The sequence below is a fragment of the Anabrus simplex genome, unplaced genomic scaffold (assembly GCF_040414725.1).
Source record: "Anabrus simplex isolate iqAnaSimp1 unplaced genomic scaffold, ASM4041472v1 ctg00000157.1, whole genome shotgun sequence".
In the NCBI taxonomy this organism is placed as follows: Eukaryota; Metazoa; Arthropoda; class Insecta; order Orthoptera; family Tettigoniidae; genus Anabrus; species Anabrus simplex.
The window spans coordinates 59,138-77,852 of NW_027130086.1; the positions used below are offsets into that span (position 1 = coordinate 59,138).

General features: G+C 53.2%; 1 pseudogene; it reads left to right on the plus strand.

The window, feature by feature from the left end:
• LOC137503622 (uncharacterized) overlaps positions 1-16,237 on the plus strand; it is a 74,287-nt pseudogene extending 58,050 nt beyond the window's left edge.
• The last annotated feature ends 2,478 nt before the right edge of the window (positions 16,238-18,715 follow it).

Genomic DNA, 18,715 nt, shown 5'->3' on the forward strand with positions numbered 1-18,715 from the left:
AGCTTCCAACAAAACGAATGACCTGCAGTGGATCAAACCATTGTGAGGCAAAGGGCGGGAGTCGCAATCTTTTGAAACTTAAAAACGCGCTATTAAGTGTCTATAATCAGCATAAGTGCTTTCATTGCGTTCATTGATGGGGTGATCCTGGAAATGAGTCACTAGTTCTGTGTGTAAATGGGCCCGTTTGATATTGTATAGAATGCTGTTTAAGTCTATTTTCTATTGTATACTGGGGTTTCCCCAATGTAGTGTTTTTTTGCTAAATGTGCAAGTGATTATATACATATATGACATTTGGAGTGTAGAGTGAAATGAAAGACAACCCCCCCTCTCCAAAAGTTGGGTCTGTGCTGTTGTGAGTTGAAAAGACTTGGATAAATTCATGATGAGAGGGGGTCAACTACCCCCTCTGCTGGGTAATCTAAGAAAGCAACTGGGGGAGGAAAGGGGGAGTGTACAGGGGGTTGGGGGGAAAAGAAGGGTGTGGTGTGGGTCCAAATTGTGGGTAGAGCTATTCTAAATTTAGCTGCTCACACCAATTCTTAAAATGAGGTCTGCTGTGGTTGTTGTTCAGTGTATCAGGTCTGTTGTGTGGAATTCATCATGTGGTATCTCCAAGAGAAATGGGCCATGTGTGGTGATGTAACCGTTAATGACTTTGAGGTTCCGTTTTCGATCTGGTGAAAGGAGGTGTGAGTGGTTAATAATGGGGATGTAAATAATTGCATTAGGGAAAAAGTGACTCTTGCTTCCTTGTGCATTGATGCATTCTGTTTGATGTTTTGTATGGGTCCATTATCCATATTGTTTATGCCCACCGAGAGAACCACTATGCATGCTGGTGTCTAAATGAACCTCTGTTTTCTCCAGGACCTTTTTGAAATGGTAAAATGTTGCTCCAGGGTAACTCTCCACTTGTATGGGTTATGGGTTATGAAATGGAGGGATTCTATTAACATTTGAGTCTCCCAAGACTAGTATTGGTTTATTTCCCTTCAAATTCCAATCTGCCACCTTGCATTTGGTGTAATACTTAAAGGCCCGTAGATGTCCTCCTAGGATCATAAATTAAACTGAGGTAAGCTCCAAGTTGCCTCTTTTTTCTGGGTGGCAGTGCAGAAGTCGATGTGGTGAGAGATTCATTCAACCATAGTGTTGTTAAATATGAACATAACGCCATATTGTGCATTTAAATGGTTTCATTGTTTTGTTAAAGGAAAGGAAAAACCTAAAAGAGGAAGTGCCAAACTAAAACCAAACAAACCATAAATATATAGAGTAGAAATAAATTATGAATAAAACCATGTTCTTCTCCATCCATTTTCCTGTATGTTAAAACCCATTTTCTAATACAGGCCATTTGGTGTTATTGTCTGTAGGTCTGGATCCACTCCCGTGCTGCCCACAGGTCCAGAGGCCCACAGGTCCAGCCTATATGTGACTGTAACCCTGATATGGTAAGGTGAGTGATGGGGTGCTCCTGGAAGTGGGTTATGAGTAAATTGTAGGTTGATGTGGGCACTTGGCCAATGCAAGTTCAAAACAGACAGTGTGACCCAATTAAAGGCACTTCCGGTTGGCACAGGAAGCTATACGTAAACACATATCTTGCTTGGGGTATTCTCTTACAGAATCCTGAGTTTAAAGTCTTTATGTTAAAAATTGACTGATCTAGACAGGGTTGAATGCAGTCATTTTCACATTTGCAGGTTATGTACATCAAAATACCTTTTGGGTGAATTTAACCACTTCCGGATGCTCCAGGATGCTTAGATTCGACACAGGTAGACCTCATAGTGGTCTGATGGACTGTCATAGAAGACAGGTTCATAAGGCATTCATAACCCACATAGGCTTCAGGTTGAATTTAGAGGTGCAGGCAATGTATTCCTATGGGGAGAGAAGTCAATGCAAACTGTTGAAGTAAACACCTTCTTTTAACTGCTAAGGGTTAATGCCACACCTCCAAGGTTAGGCTTGCACGGATCGGGAGGACCTCAGGAACGTACCTGAGGTCGAATTGTGCTTCTCACCCTAGCAGTTCTCTCACTGTCACCCAAAACAAATGACATTTTGGGCCTACTTTTCTCATGTCGCTGCGCTCAGACCGAGCGAGCTACGGGATATCTCGTTGAACTCTGCACGGCCTAGAGATTATGTTTATGCCCTTGCCTGCTCTCTGTGTCTTTCAGCACCACACCTTTTCACTCCATCCTTGCTGTGTGTGTGTGTGAGAGCTTTTCTTTGACATCTGCTGGCGGAAATTACTGATTTACAGTTTAGGAGGGTTACCTAGTCACACATGTGAAGTTTTGGAAAGATGTGACTTTTTTAACCCTTCAAAACAGACAGTGTGACCCAATTAAAGGCACTTCCGGTTGGCACAGGAAGCTATAAGTAAACACATGTCTTTATTGACATAGCCACTTACAGAATCCTGAGTTTTAAGTCTTTAAGTTAAGAATTGACTGATCTACACAGGTTTGAATACAGTGATTTTCATAATGACAGGTTATGTGTTTCAAAACACTTTTAGGGTGAGCTAGCTTGATAGTTAACGTTTGCTTTAGTTTGCGCGCCAGCTCTGCAAATTCAGCAGGTGTGTGTGAAGGCTTCCAACAAAACGAATGACCTGCAGTGGATCAAACCATTGTGAGGCAAAGGGCGGGAGTCGCAATCTTTGAAACTTAAAAACGCGCTATTAAGTGTCTATAATCAGCATAAGTGCTTTCATTGCGTTCATTGATGGGGTGATCCTGGAAATGAGTCACTAGTTCTGTGTGTAAATGGGCCCGTTTGATATTGTATAGAATGCTGTTTAAGTCTATTTTCTATTGTATACTGGGTTTCCCCCAATGTAGTGTTTTTTGCTAAATGTGCAAGTGATTATATACATATATGACATTTGGAGTGTAGAGTGAAATGAAAGACAACCCCCCCTCTCCAAAAGTTGGGTCTGTGCTGTTGTGAGTTGAAAAGGACTTGGATAAATTCATGATGAGAGGGGGTCAACTACCCCCTCTGCTGGGTAATCTAAGAAAGCAACTGGGGGAGGAAAGGGGGAGTGTACAGGGGGGTTGGGGGGAAAAGAAGGGTGTGGTGTGGGTCCAAATTGTGGGTAGAGCCTATTCTAAATTTAGCTGCTCACACCAATTCTTAAAAATGAGGTCTGCTGTGGTTGTTGTGTATCAGGTCTGTTGTGTGGAATTCATCATATGGTATCTCCAAGAGAAATGGGCCATGTGTGGTGATGTAACCGTTAATGACTTTGAGGTTCCGTTTTCGATCTGGTGAAAGGAGGTGTGAGTGGTTAATAATGGGGATGTAAATAATTGCATTAGGGAAAAAGTGACTCTTGCTTCCTTGTGCATTGATGCATTCTGTTTGATGTTTTGTATGGGTCATTATCCATATTGTTTATGCCCACCGAGAGAACCACTATGCATGCTGGTGTCTAAATGAACCTCTGTTTTCTCCAGGACCTTTTTGAAATGGTAAAATGTTGCTCCAGGGTAACTCTCCACTTGTATGGGTTATGGGTTATGAAATGGAGGGATTCTATTAACATTTGAGTCTCCCAAGACTAGTATTGGTTTATTTCCCTTCAAATTCCAATCTGCCACCTTGCCATTTGGTGTAATACTTAAAGGCCCGTAGATGTCCTCCTAGGATCATAAATTAAACTGAGGTAAGCTCCAAGTTGCCTCTTTTTCTGGGTGGCAGTGCAGAAGTCGATGTGGTGAGAGATTCATTCAACCATAGTGTTGTTAAATATGAACATAAACGCCATATTGTGCATTTAAATGGTTTCATTGTTTTGTTAAAGGAAAGGAAAAACCTAAAAGAGGAAGTGCCAAACTAAAACCAAACAAACCATAAATATATAGAGTAGAAATAAATTATGAATAAAACCATGTTCTTCTCCATCCATTTTCCTGTCTGTTAAAACCCATTTTCTAATACAGGCCATTTGGTGTTATTGTCTGTAGGTTCTGGATCCACTCCCGTGCTGCCCACAGGTCCAGAGGCCCACAGGTCCAGCCTATATGTGACTGTAACCCTGATATGGTAAGGTGAGTGATGGGGTGCTCCTGGAAGTGGGTTATGAGTAAATTGTAGGTTGATGTGGGCACTTGGCCAATGCAAGTTCAAAACAGACAGTGTGACCCAATTAAAGGCACTTCCGGTTGGCACAGGAAGCTATACGTAAACACATATCTTGCTTGGGGTATTCTCTTACAGAATCCTGAGTTTAAAGTCTTTATGTTAAAAATTGACTGATCTAGACAGGGTTGAATGCAGTCATTTTCACATTTGCAGGTTATGTACATCAAAATACCTTTTGGGTGAATTTAACCACTTCCGGATGCTCCAGGATGCTTAGATTCGACACAGGTAGACCTCATAGTGGTCTGATGGACTGTCATAGAAGACAGGTTCATAAGGCATTCATAACCCACATAGGCTTCAGGTTGAATTTAGAGGTGCAGGCAATGTATTCCTATGGGGAGAGAAGTCAATGCAAACTGTTTGAAGTAAACACCTTCTTTTAACTGCTAAGGGTTAATGCCACACGGCCAAGGTTAGGCTTGCACGGATCGGGAGGACCTCAGGAACGTACCTGAGGTCGAATTGTGCTTCTCACCCTAGCAGTTCTCTCACTGTCAACCAAAACAAATGACATTTTGGGCCTACTTTTCTCATGGTCGCTGCGCTCAGACCGAGCGAGCTACGGGATATCTCGTTGAACTCTGCACGGCCTAGAGATTATGTTTATGCCCTTGCCTGCTCTCTGTGTCTTTCAGCACCACACCTTTTCACTCCATCCTTGCTGTGTGTGTGTGTGTGTGTGTGTGAGAGCTTTTCTTTGACATCTGCTGGCGGAAATTACTGATTTACAGTTTAGGAGGGTTACCTAGTCACACATGTGAAGTTTTGGAAAGATGTGACTTTTTTAACCCTTCAAAACAGACAGTGTGACCCAATTAAAGGCACTTCCGGTTGGCACAGGAAGCTATAAGTAAACACATGTCTTTATTGACATAGCCACTTACAGAATCCTGAGTTTTAAGTCTTTAAGTTAAGAATTGACTGATCTACACAGGTTTGAATACAGTGATTTTCATAATGACAGGTTATGTGTTTCAAAACACTTTTAGGGTGAGCTAGCTTGATAGTTAACGTTTGCTTTAGTTTGCGCGCCAGCTCTGCAAATTCAGCAGGTGTGTGTGAAGGCTTCCACTGCAGGTCATTAGTTTTGTTGGATCAAACCATTGTGAGGCAAAGGGCGGGAGTCGCAATCTTTTGAAACTTAAAAACGCGCTATTAAGTGTCTATAATCAGCATAAGTGCTTTCATTGCGTTCATTCATATTATTGAAATTACATAGATATGTTTACAGTGATATATTGGGGGGGGAAATCATATTTTTCCCAGGATAGGGGGGTCGTGTCCCCCCCTGGGATTTCTGCCTATGCACGTGATATCTCCTCACTCACGTGGTTGATTGAAGAACTGATTTGTGTTGATGGCAATTACCATATAAATTCAAAGATGAAGAAGGAGGGATGACTAGAAACGATTCAGTTGACCGTTTTATGTGTGGATTAATTGTCGGAGTAGAGGAATTTGTGTAATTCAGGTAAAAAAATAACGCAATGTTTATACCACAGGACAAATTAGCTAGCGGGTTAACTCGCTAAATTGCCATACATGTTTCATGCTTTTTGGCCTGTCCCCAATTTAATGCCATTGGTCACATATTTTGTTTTGATATTTTAACCTGCGTGTCTTTATCGCGTCTGCAAGCACGCAGCTGGTATGTTTATAATGGAAATTGTGAGGTTTGAGGTCTTGTGGTGGCTTACTACTTTGTCCCGCTCCGGGATGGTCTAGCAACCATCGCGTTTTTGTCCATTTGGGATCCTGTGTATGCGGTAGATTTTTGCCGTGTTTGCGTCCACTTGGGAAATGGGAGATACGGGTCCGGAAACCTTTTTTTTTTTTTTTTTTCTAGTGATTTGTTGACCGCTCGGTGTAATTGTAGGTCTCTTACGGTCCACTGCTTTTTGCCGCCCACTGGTCCACCCAGAACACGACTGTAATCCTGATATATTGAGGTAAGTGATGGGGTGATCCTGGAAATGAGTCACTAGTTCTGTGTGTAAATGGGCCCGTTTGATATTGTATAGAATGCTGGTCTGGTCTGGTCTGGTATGGTCTGGTTCGGTCTGGTTCGCTCTGGTTCGCTCTGGTCCGGTCTGGTCCGGTCTGGTCTGGTCTGGTCTGGTTTGGTCTGGTTCGGTCTGGTCTGGTCTGGTTCGGTCTGGTCTGGTCTGGTCTGGTTCGGTCTAGTCTGATCTGGTTCGGTCTGGTCTGGTCCGGTCTGGTCTGGTTCGGTCTGGTCTGGTTCGGTTCGGTCTAGTCTGGTCTGGTTCGGTCTGGTTCGGTCTGGTTCGGTCTGGTTCGGTCTGGTTCGGTCTGGTCTGGTTCGGTCTGGTTCGGTCTGGTCTGGTTCGGTCTGGTCTGGTTCAGTCTGGTCTGTTTCAGTCTGGTTCGGTCTGGTCTGGTTCGGTCTGGTCTGGTCTGGTTCGGTCTGGTCTGGTTCGGTCTGGTCTGGTCTGGTTCGGTCTGGCCTGGTCTGGTCTGGTTCGTTCTGGTTCGCTCTGGTTCGGTCTGGTCCGGTCTGGTTCGGTCTGGTCTGGTCTGGTTCGGTCTGGTCTGGTTCAGTCTGGTCTGGTTCGGTCTGGTCTCGTCTGGTTCGGTATGGTCTGGTCTGGTTCGTTCTGGTCTGGTCTGGTTCGGTCTGGTTCGGTCTGGTCTGGTTCGGTCTGGCCTGTTCTGGTCTGGTTCGTTCTGGTTCGCTCTGGTTCGGTCTGGTCCGGTCTGGTTCGGTCTGGTCTGGTTCGGTCTGGTTCGGTTCGGTCTGGTCTGGTCTGGTTCGGTCTGTTCTGGTCTGGTCTGGTCTGGTCTGGTTCGCTCTGGTCTGGTCTGGTTCGGTCTGGTTCGCTCTGGTCTGGTCTGGTTCGGTCTGGTCTGGTTTGGTCCGGTCTGGTTCGGTCTGGTCTGGTCTGGTTCATTCTGGTTCGCTCTGGTTCGGTCTGGTCTGGTCTGGTTCGGTCTGGTCTGGTTCGGTCTGGTTCGGTCTGGTCTGGTCCGGTCTGGTCTGGTTCGTTCTGGTTCGGTTTGGTTCGGTCTGGTCTGGTCTGGTTAAGTCTGGTCTGGTTCGTTCTGGTTCGCTCTGGTTCGGTCTGGTCTGGTTCGGTTCTGGTTCGGTCTGGTTCGCTCTGGTCTGGTTCGGTCTGGTCTGGTTCGGTCTGGTATGGTCTGGTCTGGTTCGTTCTGGTTCGCTCCGGTTCGGTCTGGTCCGGTCTGGTTCGGTCTGGTCTGGTTCGGTCTGGTTTGGTCTGGTCCGCTCTGGTTCGGTCTGGTCTGATCTGGTCTGGTTCGGTCTGGTTCGGTCTGGTACGGTCTGGTCTGGTACGGTCTGGTCTGGTCCTGTCTGATCTGGTTCGGTCTGGTCTGGTTCGGTCTGGTTCGGTCTGGTCTGGTCTGGTCCGGTCTGGTCCGGTCTGGTCCGGTTTGGTCCGGTCTGGTTCGGTTTGGTCTGGTTCGGTCTGGTTCGGTCTGGTCTGCTCTGGTCTGGTCTGGTTCGGTCTGGTCTGGTCTGGTCCGGTCTGGTCCCGTTTGTTTCGGTCTGGTTCGGTCTGGTCTGGTCTGGTTCGGTCTGGTTCGGTCTGGTTCGGTCTGGTTCGGTCTGGTCTGGTCTGGTCTGGTTCGGTCTGGTCTGGTCTGGTCTGGTCTGGTCTGGTTCGGTCTGGTCTGGTTCGATCTGGTCTGGTTCGGTCTGGTTCGATCTGGTCCGGTTCGGTCTGGTTCGGTCTGGTTCGGTCTGGTTCGGTCTGGTCTGGTCTGGTTCGGTCTGGTCTGGTTCGGTCTGGTTCAGTCTGGTCTGGATCAGTCTGGTCCTGGTTCGATCTGGTCTGGTTCGGTCTGGTCTGGTTCGGTCTGGTTCGGTCTGGTTCGGTCTGGCCTGGTCTGGTCTGGTTCGTTCTGGTTCGCTCTGGTCCGGTCTGGTCTGGTTCGGTCTGGTCTGGTCTGGTCTGGTTCGGTCTGGTCTGGTTCGGTCTGGTCTGGTTCAGTCTGGATCGGTCTGGTCTGGTTCAGTCTGGTCTGGTCTGGTTCGGTCTGTTCTGGTCTGGTTCGGTCTGGTCTGGTCTGGTTCGGTATGGTCTGGTATGGTCTGGTCTGGTTCGTTCTGGTCTGGTCTGGTTCGGTCTGGTCTGGTCTGGTCTGGTTCAGTCTGGTCTGGTTCGGTCTGGTCTGGTTCAGTCTGGTTCGGTCCGGTCTGGTTCAGTCTGGTCTGGTTTGGTCTGGTCTGGTTCAGTCTGGTCTGGTCTGGTTCGGTCTGGTTCAGTCTGGTCTGGTCTGGTCTGGTTCGGTCTGGTCTGGTCTGGTCTGGTTCGGTCTGGTCTGGTTCGGTATGGTCTGGTATGGTCTGGTCTGGTTCGTTCTGGTCTGGTCTGGTCTGGTTCGTTCTGGTTCGGTCTGGTCCGGTCTGGTTCGGTCTGGTCTGGTTCGTTCTGGTTCGCTCTGGTTCGGTCTGGTTCGTTCTGGTTCGCTCTGGTTCGGTCTGGTCCGGTCTGGTTCGGTCTTGTCTGGTTCGGTATGGTCTGGTATGGTCTGGTCTGGTTCGGTCTGGTCTGGTTCGGTCTGGTCTGGTCTGGTTCGGTCTGGTCTGGTTCGTTCTGGTTCGCTCTGGTCTGGTCTGGTCTGGTTCGGTATGGGCTGGTCTGGTTCGGTTCTGGTTCGGTCAGGTTCGGGTCTGGTTCGGTCTGGTTCGCTCTGGTTCGGTCTGGTCTGGTTCGGTCTGGTCTGGTCTGGTTCGTTCTGGTTCGCTCCGGTTCGGTCTGGTCCGGTCTGGTCTGGTCTGGTCTGGTCTGGTCTGGTCTGGTTCGGTCTGGTCTGGTTCGATCTGGTCTGGTTCGGTCTGGTTCGATCTGGTCCGGTTCGGTCTGGTTCGGTCTGGTTCGGTCTGGTTCGGTCTGGTCTGGTCTGGTCTGGTCTGGTTCGGTCTGGTCTGGTTCAGTCTGGTTCGGTCTGGTCTGGATCAGTCTGGTCTGGTTCGATCTGGTCTGGTTCGGTCTGGTCTGGTTCGGTCTGGTTTGGTCTGGCCTGGTCTGGTCTGGTTCGTTCTGGTTCGCTCTGGTCCGGTCTGGTCTGGTTCGGTCTGGTCTGGTCTGGTTCGGTCTGGTCTGGTTCGGTCTGGTCTGGTTCAGTCTGGTTCGGTCTGGTCTGGTTCAGTCTGGTCTGGTCTGGTTCGGTCTGTTCTGGTCTGGTCTGGTTCGGTCTGGTCTGGTTCGGTATGGTCTGGTATGGTCTGGTCTGGTTCGTTCTGGTCTGGTCTGGTTTGGTCTGGTCTGGTCTGGTCTGGTTCAGTCTGGTCTGGTTCGGTCTGGTCTGGTTCAGTCTGTTCTGGTCTGGTTCGTTCTGGTTCGGTCTGGTCCGGTCTGGTTCGGTCTGTTCTGGTCTGGTCTGGTCTGGTTCGTTCTGGTTCGGTTTGGTCTGGTTCGGTCTGGTCTGGTCTGGTTCGTTCTGGTTCGCTCTGGTTCGGTCTGGTCTGGTCTGGTTCGGTCTGGTCTGGTTCGGTCTGGTCTGGTTCTGGTTCGGTTTGGTTCGGTCTGGTCTGGTCTGGTTCGGTCTGGTCTGGTTCGTTCTGGTTCGCTCTGGTTCGGTCTGGTCTGGTTCGGGTCTGGTTCGGTCTGGTTCGGGTCTGGTTCGCTCTGGTCTGGTTCGGTCTGGTTTGGTCTGGTATGGTCTGGTTTGGTTCGTTCTGGTTCGCTCCGGTTCGGTCTGGTCCGGTCTGGTTCGGTCTGGTCTGGTTCGTTCTGGTTCGGTCTGGTCTGGTCTGGCCAGGTCTGGTCTGGTTCGGTCTGGTTCGGTCTGGTCTGGTCTGGTCCGCTCTGGTTCGGTCTGGTCTGGTCTGGTCTGGTTCGGTCTGGTTCGGTCTGGTACGGTCTGGTACGGTCTGGTCTGGTCTGGTCTGGTCCGGTCTGGTCTGGTTCGGTCTTGTCTGGTCTGGTTCGGTCTGGTCTGGTTCGGTCTGGTCTGGTTCGGTCTGGTCTGGTCTGGTCTGGTCCGGTCTGGTCCGGTTTGGTCCGGTCTGGTTCGGTCTGGTCTGGTTCGGTATGGTCTGGTCTGGTCTGGTTCGGTCTGGTCTGGTTCGGTCTGGTTCGTTCTGGTCTGGTCTGGTCTGGTTCGGTCTGGTTCGGTCTGGTCTGGTTCGGTTTGGTCTGGTTCGGTCTGGTCTGCTCTGGTCTGGTCTGGTTCGGTCTGGTCTGGTCTGGTCTGGTTCGTTCTGGTTCGGTCTGGTTCGGTCTGGTCTGGTTCGTTCTGGTTCGGTCTGTTTCGTTCTGGTTCTGTCTGGTCTGGTCTGGTTCGGTCTGGTCAGGTTCGGTCTGGTCTGGTCAGGTTCGGTCTGGTCTGGTCTGGTTCGGTCTGGTCTGGTCTGGTCTGGTTCGTTCTGGTTCGGTCTGGTCTGGTTCGGTCTGGTCTGGTCTGGTTCGTTCTGGTTTGCTCTGGTTCGGTCTGGTCTGGTTCGTTCTGGTTCGGTCTGGTTCGTTCTGGTTCTGTCTGGTCTGGTCTGGTTCGGTCTGGTTCGGTCTGGTCTGGTTCGGTCTGGTCGGGTCTGGTTCGGTCTGGTCTGGTCTGGTCTGGTTCGTTCTGGTTCGGTCTGGTCTGGTCTGGTTCGGTCTGGTCTGGTCTGGTTCGTTCTGGTTCGCTCTGGTCCGGTCTGGTCCGGTCTGGTCCGGTCTGGTCTGGTCTGGTTCGGTCTGGTCTGGTTCGGTTCGGTCTAGTCTGGTCTGGTTCGGTCTGGTCTGGTTCGGTCTGGTCTGGTCCGGTCTGGTCTGGTTCGGTCTGGTTCGGTCTGGTTCGGTCTGGTCTGGTTCGGTCTGGTCTGGTTCGGTCTGGTCTGGTCTGGTTCGGTCTGGTCTGGTCTGGTCTGGTTCGTTCTGGTTCGGTCTGGTCTGGTCTGGTTCGGTCTGGTCTGGTCTGGTTCGTTCTGGTTCGCTCTGGTCCGGTCTGGTCCGGTCTGGTCCGGTCTGGTCTGGTTCGGTCTGGTTCGGTCTGGTTCGGTTCGGTCTAGTCTGGTCTGGTTCGGTCTGGTCTGGTTCGGTCTGGTCTGGTCCGGTCTGGTCTGGTTCGGTCTGGTTCGGTCTGGTTCGGTCTGGTCTGGTTCGGTCTGGTCTGTTTCGGTCTGGTTCGGTCTGGTCTGGTTCAGTCTGGTCTGTTTCAGTCTGGTTCAGTCTGGTCTGTTTCAGTCTGGTTCGGTCTGGTCTAGTCTGGTCTGGTTCGGCCTGGTCTGGTTCGTTCTGGTTCGCTCTGGTTCGGTCTGGTCCGGTCTGGTTCGGTCTGGTTCGGTCTGGTTCGGTCTGGTTCGGTCTGGTCTGGTTCGGTCTGGTCTGGTTCGGTCTGGTCTCGTCTGGTTCGGTATGGTCTCGTCTGGTTCGGTATGGTCTGGTCTGGTTCGTTCTGGTCTGGTTCGGTCTGGTTCGGTCTGGTCTGGTTCGGTCTGGCCTGTTCTGGTCTGGTTCGTTCTGGTTCGGTCTGTTCTGGTCTGGTCTGGTCTGGTCTTGTTCGTTCTGGTTCGCTCTGGTTCGGTCTGGTCTGGTTCGGTCTGGTCTGGTTTGGTCCGGTCTGGTTCGGTCTGGTCTGGTCTGGTTCGTTCTGGTTCGCTCTGGTTCGGTCTGGTCTGGTCTGGTTCGGTCTGGTCTGGTTCGGTCTGGTCTGGTTCGGTCTGGTCTGGTTCGGTCTGGTCTGGTCCGGTCTGGTATGGTCTGGTTCGTTCTGGTTCGGATTGGTTCGCTCTGGTTCGGTCTGGTCTGGTTCGGGTCTGGTTCGGTCTGGTTCGGGTCTGGTTCGGTTTGGTTCGCTCGGGTCTGGTTCGGTCTGGTCTGGTTTGCTCTGGTCTGGTTCGGTCTGGTCTGGTTCGGTCTGGTATGGTCTGGTCTGGTTCGTTCTGGTTCCCTCCGGTTCGGTCTGGTTCGGTCTGGTCTGGTCTGGTCTGGTCTGGTCCGCTCTGGTTCGGTCTGGTCTGGTCTGGTTCGGTCTGGTTCGGTCTGGTCTGGTCTGGTCTGGTCTGGTTCGGTCTGGTCTGGTGCGGTCTGGTCTGGTGCGGTCTGGTCTGGTCCGGTCTGGTCTGGTTCGGTCTGGTCTGGTTCGGTCTGGTCTGGTTCGGTATGGTCTGGTTCGGTCTGGTCTGGTTCGGTCTGGTCTGGTTCGGTCTGGTCTGGTTCGGTATGGTCTGGTTCGGTCTGGTCTGGTTCGGTCTGGTCTGGTCTGGTCTGGTTCGATCTGGTCTGGTTCGGTCTGGTCTGGTTCGGTCTGGTCTGGTCCGGTCTGGTCCGGTTTGGTCCGGTCTGGTTCGGTCTGGTTCGGTCTGGTCTGGTTCGGTCTGGTTCGGTCTGGTCTGGTTCGTTCTGGTTCGGTCTGGTTCGTTCTGGTCTGGTTCGGTCTGGTTCGGTCTGGTCTGGTTCGGTCTGGTCTGGTTCGGTCTGGTCTGGTTCGGTATGGTCTGGTTCGGTCTGGTCTGGTTCGGTCTGGTCTGGTTCGGTCTGGTCTGGTTCGGTCTGGTTCGGTCTGGTTTGGCCTGGTTCGGTCTGGTTCGGTCTGTTCTGGTTCGGTCTGTTCTGGTTCGGTCTGGTCTGGTTCGGTCTGGTTCGGTCTGGTTGCGTCTGGTCTGGTTCGGTCTGGTCTGGTTCAGTCTGGTCTGGTCTGGTTTGGTCTGGTCTGGTCTGGTTCGATCTGGTTCGGTCTGGCCTGATCTGGTCTGGTTCGCTCTGGTTCGGTCTGGTCTGGTTCGGTCTGGTCTGGTTCGGTCTGGTCTGGTCTGGTTCGGTCTGGTCTGGTTCGGTCTGGTCTGGTTCGGTCTGGTCTGGTTCGGTCTGGTCTGGTTCGGGCTGGTCTGGTTCGGGCTGGTCTGGTTCGGTCTGGTCTGGTTCGGTCTGGTCTGGTTCGGTCTGGTTCGTTCTGGTCTGGTTCGGTCTAGTCTGGTCTGGTTCGGTCTGGTTCGGTCTGGCCTGGTCTGGTCTGGTTCGTTCTGGTTCGGTCTGGTTCGTTCTGGTCTGGTTCGGTCTGGTTCGGTCTGGTCTGGTTCGGTCTGGTCTGGTTCGGTCTGGTCTGGTCTGGTCTGGTTCGTTCTGGTTCGCTCTGGTTCGCTCTGGTTCGGTCTGGTCTGGTTCGTTCTGGTCTGGTTTGGTCCGGTCTGGTTCGGTCTGGTCTGGTCTGGTTCGTTCTGGTTCGCTCTGGTTCGGTCTGGTCCGGTCTGGTCTGGTTCGGTCTGGTCTGGTCTGGTTCGGTCTGGTCTGGTCCGGTCTGGTCTGGTTCGTTCTGGTTCGGTCTGGTTCGGTCTGGTCTGGTCTGGTTCGGTCTGGTCTGGTTCGTTCTGGTTCGCTCTGGTTCGGTATGGGCTGGTCTGGTCTGGTTCGGGTCTGGTTCGGTCTGGTCTTGTCTGGTTCGGTCTGGTCTGGTCTGTTTTGTTCTGGTTCGGTCTGGTTCGGTCTGGTCTGGTTCGGTCTGGTCTGGTTCGTTCTGGTTCGGTCTGGTCTGGTCTGGTTCGGTCTGGTCCGGTCTGGTCCCGTCTGGTTCGGTCTGGTCTGTTTCGTTCTGGTTCGCTCTGGTTCGGTCTTGTCTGGTCTGGTTCGGTCTGGTCTGGTTCGGTATGGTCTGGTCTGGTCTGGTTCGGTCCTGTTCTGGTCTGGTCCGGTCTGGTTCGGGTCTGGTTCGGTCTGGTCCGGTCTGGTTCGGTCTGGTCTGGTCTTGTCTGGTTTGGTCTGGTTCGGTCTGGTTCGGTCTATTCTTGTCTGGTCTGGTTCGGTCTGGTCTGGTCTTGTTCGGTCTGGTCTGGTCTTGTTCGGTCTGGTCCGTTCTTTTTCGGTCTGGTCCCGTCTGGTTCGGTCTAGTCTGGTCTGGTTCGGTCTGGTTCGGTCTGGCCTGGTCTGGTCTGGTTCGTTCTGGTTCGCTCTGGTTCGGTCTGGTCCGGTCTGGTTCGGTCTGGTCTGGTTCGGTCTGGTCTGGTTCGGTCTGGTCTGGTCTGGTCTGGTTCGTTCTGGTTCGCTCTGGTTCGCTCTGGTTCGGTCTGGTCTGGTTCGTTCTGGTCTGGTTTGGTCCGGTCTGGTTCGGTCTGGTCTGGTCTGGTTCGTTCTGGTTCGCTCTGGTTCGGTCTGGTCCGGTCTGGTCTGGTTCGGTCTGGTCTGGTTCGGTCTGGTCTGGTCTGGTTCGGTCTGGTCTGGTCCGGTCTGGTCTGGTCTGGTTCGTTCTGGTTCGGTCTGGTTCGGTCTGGTCTGGTCTGGTTCGGTCTGGTCTGGTTCGTTCTGGTTCGCTCTGGTTCGGTATGGGCTGGTCTGGTCTGGTTCGGGTCTGGTTCGGTCTGGTCTTGTCTGGTTCGGTCTGGTCTGTTTTGTTCTGGTTCAGTCTGGTTCGGTCTGGTCTGGTTCGGTCTGGTCTGGTTCGTTCTGGTTCGGTCTGGTCTGGTCTGGTTCGGTCTGGTCCGGTCTGGTCCCGTCTGGTTCGGTCTGGTCTGTTTCGTTCTGGTTCGCTCTGGTTCGGTCTTGTCTGGTCTGGTTCGGTCTGGTCTGGTTCGGTATGGTCTGGTCTGGTCTGGTTCGGTCTGTTCTGGTCTGGTCCGGTCTGGTCCGGTCTGGTTCGGTCTGGTTCGGTCTGGTCTGGTCTTGTCTGGTTTGGTCTGGTTCGGTCTGGTTCGGTCTATTCTTGTCTGGTCTGGTTCGGTCTGGTCTGGTCTTGTTCGGTCTGGTCTGGTCTTGTTCGGTCTGGTCCGTTCTTTTTCGGTCTGGTCCCGTCTGGTACGGTCTGGTCCGGTCTGGTACGGTCTGGTCCGGTCTGGTACGGTCTGGTTCGGTCTGGTACGGTCTGGTACGGTCTGGTTCGGGTCTGGTTCGGTCTGGTCCGGTCTGGTCTGGTTCGGTCTGGTCTGGTCTTGTCTGGTTCGTTCTGGTTCGGTCTGGTTTGGTCTGGTCTGGTTCGGTCTGGTTCGGTCTGGTCTGGTTCGGTCTGGTACGGTCTGGTCCGGTCTGGTTCGGTCTGGTCTGGTTCGGTCTGGTTCGGTCTGGTCTGGTCTGGTCTGTTCCGCTCTGGTTCGGTCTGGTCTGTTCTGGTCTGGTTCGGTCTGGTTCGGTCTGGTACGGTCTGGTCTGGTCTGGTACGGTCTGGTCTGGTCTGGTTCGGTCTGGTCTGGTCCGGTCTGGTCTGGTCCGGTCTGTTCGGACTGGTCTGGTCTGGTCCGGTCTGGTTCGGTCTGGTCTGGTTCGGTATGGTCTGGTTCGGTCTGGTCTGGTTCGGTCTGGTTCGGTCTGGTCTGGTTCGGTCTGGTCTGGTTCGGTCTGGTCTGGTTCGGTCTGGTCTTGTTCGGTCTGGTCCGTTCTTTTTCGGTCTGGTCCGTCTGGTCCGGGTCTGGTACGGTCTGGTTCGGTCTGGTACGGTCTGGTACGGTCTGGTTCGGGTCTGGTTCGGTCTGGTCCGGTCTGGTCCTGGTTCGGTCTGGTCTGGTCTTGTCTGGTTCATTCTGGTTCGGTCTGGTTCGGTCTGGTCTGGTTCGGTCTGGTTCGGTCTGGTCTGGTTCGGTCTGGTACGGTCTGGTACGGTCTGGTCTGGTCTGGTTCGGTCTGGTTCGGTCTGGTCTGGTCTGGTCTGGTCCGCTCTGGTTCGGTCTGGTCTGGTCTGGTCTGGTACGGTCTGGTCTGGTCTGGTCTGGTTCGGTCTGGTCTGGTCCGGTCTGGTCTGGTCCGGTCTGTTCTGGTTCGGTCTGGTCTGGTCTGGTCCGGTCTGGTTCGGTCTGGTCTGGTTCGGTATGGTCTGGTTCGGTCTGGTCTGGTTCGGTCTGGTTCGGTCTGGTCTGGTCTGGTTCGGTCTGGTCTGGTCCGGTCTGGTCCGGTTTGGTCCGGTCTGGTTCGGTCTGGTCTGGTTCGGTTTGGTCTGGTTCGGTCTGGTTCGGTCTGGTCTGGTCTGGTCTGGTCTGGTTCGGTCTGGTCTGGTCTGGTTCGTTCTGGTTCGGTCTGGTTCGGTCTGGTCTGGTTCGGTCTGGTTCATTCTGGTTCGGTCTGGTTGGGTCTGGTCTGGTTCGCTCTGGTTCGGTCTGGTCTGGTTCGGTCTGGTCTGGTTCGGTATGGTCTGGTTCGGTATGGTCTGGTTCGGTCTGGTCTGGTTCGGTCTGGTCTGGTTCGGCTGGTCTGGTCTGGTTCGGTCTGGTCTGGTTCGGTCTGGTTTGGCCTGGTTCGGTCTGGTTCGGTCTGTTCTGGTTCGGTCTGTTCTGGTTCGGTCTGTTCTGGTTCGGTCTGGTCTGGTTCGGTCTGGTTCGGTCTGGTTCGGTCTGGTTGCGTCTGGTCTGGTTCGGTCTGGTCTGGTTCAGTCTGGTCTGGTCTGGTTCGGTCTGGTCTGGTCTGGTTCGATCTGGTTCGGTCTGGCCTGATCTGGTCTGGTTCGCTCTGGTTCGCTCTGGTTCGGTCTGGTCTGGTTCGGTCTGGTCTGGTTCGGTCTGGTTCGGTCTGGTCTGGTTCGGTCTGGTCTGGTTCGGTCTGGTCTGGTTCGGTCTGGTCTGGTTCGGTCTGGTCTGGTTCGTTCTGGTCTGGTTCGGTCTAGTCTGGTCTGGTCTGGTTCGGTCTGGTTCGGTCTGGCCTGGTCTGGTTCGTTCTGGTTCGCTCTGGTTCGGTCTGGTCCGGTCTGGTTCGGTCTGGTCTGGTTCGGTCTGGTCTGGTTCGGTCTGGTCTGGTCTGGTCTGGTTCGTTCTGGTTCGCTCTGGTTCGCTCTGGTTCGGTCTGGTCTGGTTCGTTCTGGTCTGGTTTGGTCCGGTCTGGTTCGGTCTGGTCTGGTTCGTTCTGGTTCGCTCTGGTTCGGTCTGGTCCGGTCTGGTCTGGTTCGGTCTGGTCTGGTTCGGTCTGGTCTGGTCTGGTTCGGTCTGGTCTGGTCCGGTCTGGTCTGGTTCGTTCTGGTTCGGTCTGGTCTGGTTCGGTCTGGTCTGGTTCGTTCTGGTTCGCTCTGGTTCGGTCTGGTCTTGTCTGGTTCGGTCTGGTCTGGTCTGTTTTGTTCTGGTTCGGTCTGGTTCGGTCTGGTCTGGTTCGGTCTGGTCTGGTTCGTTCTGGTTCGGTCTGGTCTGGTTCGGTCTGGTCCGGTCTGGTCCCGTCTGGTTCGGTCTGGTCTGGTTCGTTCTGGTTCGCTCTGGTTCGGTCTGGTCCGGTCTGGTTCGGTCTGGTCTGGTTCGGTCTGGTCTGGTTCGGTCTGGTCTGGTCTGGTCTGGTTCGTTCTGGTTCGCTCTGGTTCGCTCTGGTTCGGTCTGGTCTGGTTCGTTCTGGTCTGGTTTGGTCCGGTCTGGTTCGGTCTGGTCTGGTCTGGTTCGTTCTGGTTCGCTCTGGTTCGGTCTGGTCCGGTCTGGTCTGGTCTGGTCTGGTTCGGTCTGGTCTGGTTCGGTCTGGTCTGGTCCGGTCTGGTCTGGTTCGTTCTGGTTCGGTCTGGTTCGGTCTGGTCTGGTCTGGTTCGTTCTGGTTCGCTCTGGTTCGGTATGGGCTGGTCTGGTTCGGTCTGGTCTTGTCTGGTTCGGTCTGGTCTGGTCTGTTTTGTTCTGGTTCGGTCTGGTTCGGTCTGGTCTGGTTCGGTCTGGTCTGGTTCGTTCTGGTTCGGTCTGGTCTGGTTCGGTCTGGTCCGGTCTGGTCCCGTCTGGTTCGGACTGGTCTGTTTCGTTCTGGTTCGCTCTGGTTCGGTCTGGTCTGGTCTGGTTCGGTATGTTGGTCTGTGGTCTGGTCTGGTTCGGTCTGTTCTGGTCTGGTCCGGTCTGGTTCGGGTCTGGTTCGGTCTGGTCCGGTCTGGTTCGGTCTGGTCTGGTCTTGTCTGGTTTGGTCTGGTTCGGTCTGGTCTGGTTCGGTCTGGTTCGGTCTATTCTTGTCTGGTCTGGTTCGGTCTGGTCTGGTCTGGTTCGGTCTGGTCCGTTCTTTTTCGGTCTGGTCCCGTCTGGTCCGGTCTGGTACGGTCTGGTTCGGTCTGGTACGGTCTGGTCCGGTCTGGTCCGGTCTGGTTCGGGTCTGGTTCGGTCTGGTCCGGTCTGGTCTGGTTCGGTCTGGTCTGGTCTTGTCTGGTTCGTTCTGGTTCGGTCTGTTTCGGTCTGGTCTGGTTCGGTCTGGTTCGGTCTGGTCTGGTCTGGTCTGGTTCGGTCTGGTACGGTCTGGTACGGTCTGGTCCGGTCTGGTTCGGTCTGGTCTGGTTCGGTCTGGTTCGGTCTGGTCTGGTCTGGTTCGGTCTGGTCTGGTCTGGTTCGGTCTGGTCTGGTTCAGTCTGGTCTAGTTCGGTCTGGTTCGGTCTGGTCGGTCTGGTCTGGTTCGTTCTGGTTCGGTCTGGTTCGGTCTGGTCTGGTTCGGTCTGGTCTGGCCTGGTCTGGTTCGGTCTGGTCTGGTTCGGTCTGGTCTGGTTCGTTCTGGTTCGCTCTGGTTCGTTCTGGTCTGGTCTGGTCTGGTCTGGTTCGGTCTGGCCTGGTCTGGTCTGGTTCGTTCTGGTTCGCTCTGGTTCGGTCTGGTCTGGTTCGGTCTGGTCTGGTTCGGTCTGGTTCGGTCTGGTATGGTCTGGTTCGTTCTGGTTCGCTCCGGTTCGGTCTGGTCCGGTCTGGTTCGGTCCGGTCTGGTTCGGTCTGGTCTGGTTCGGTCTGGTCTGGTTC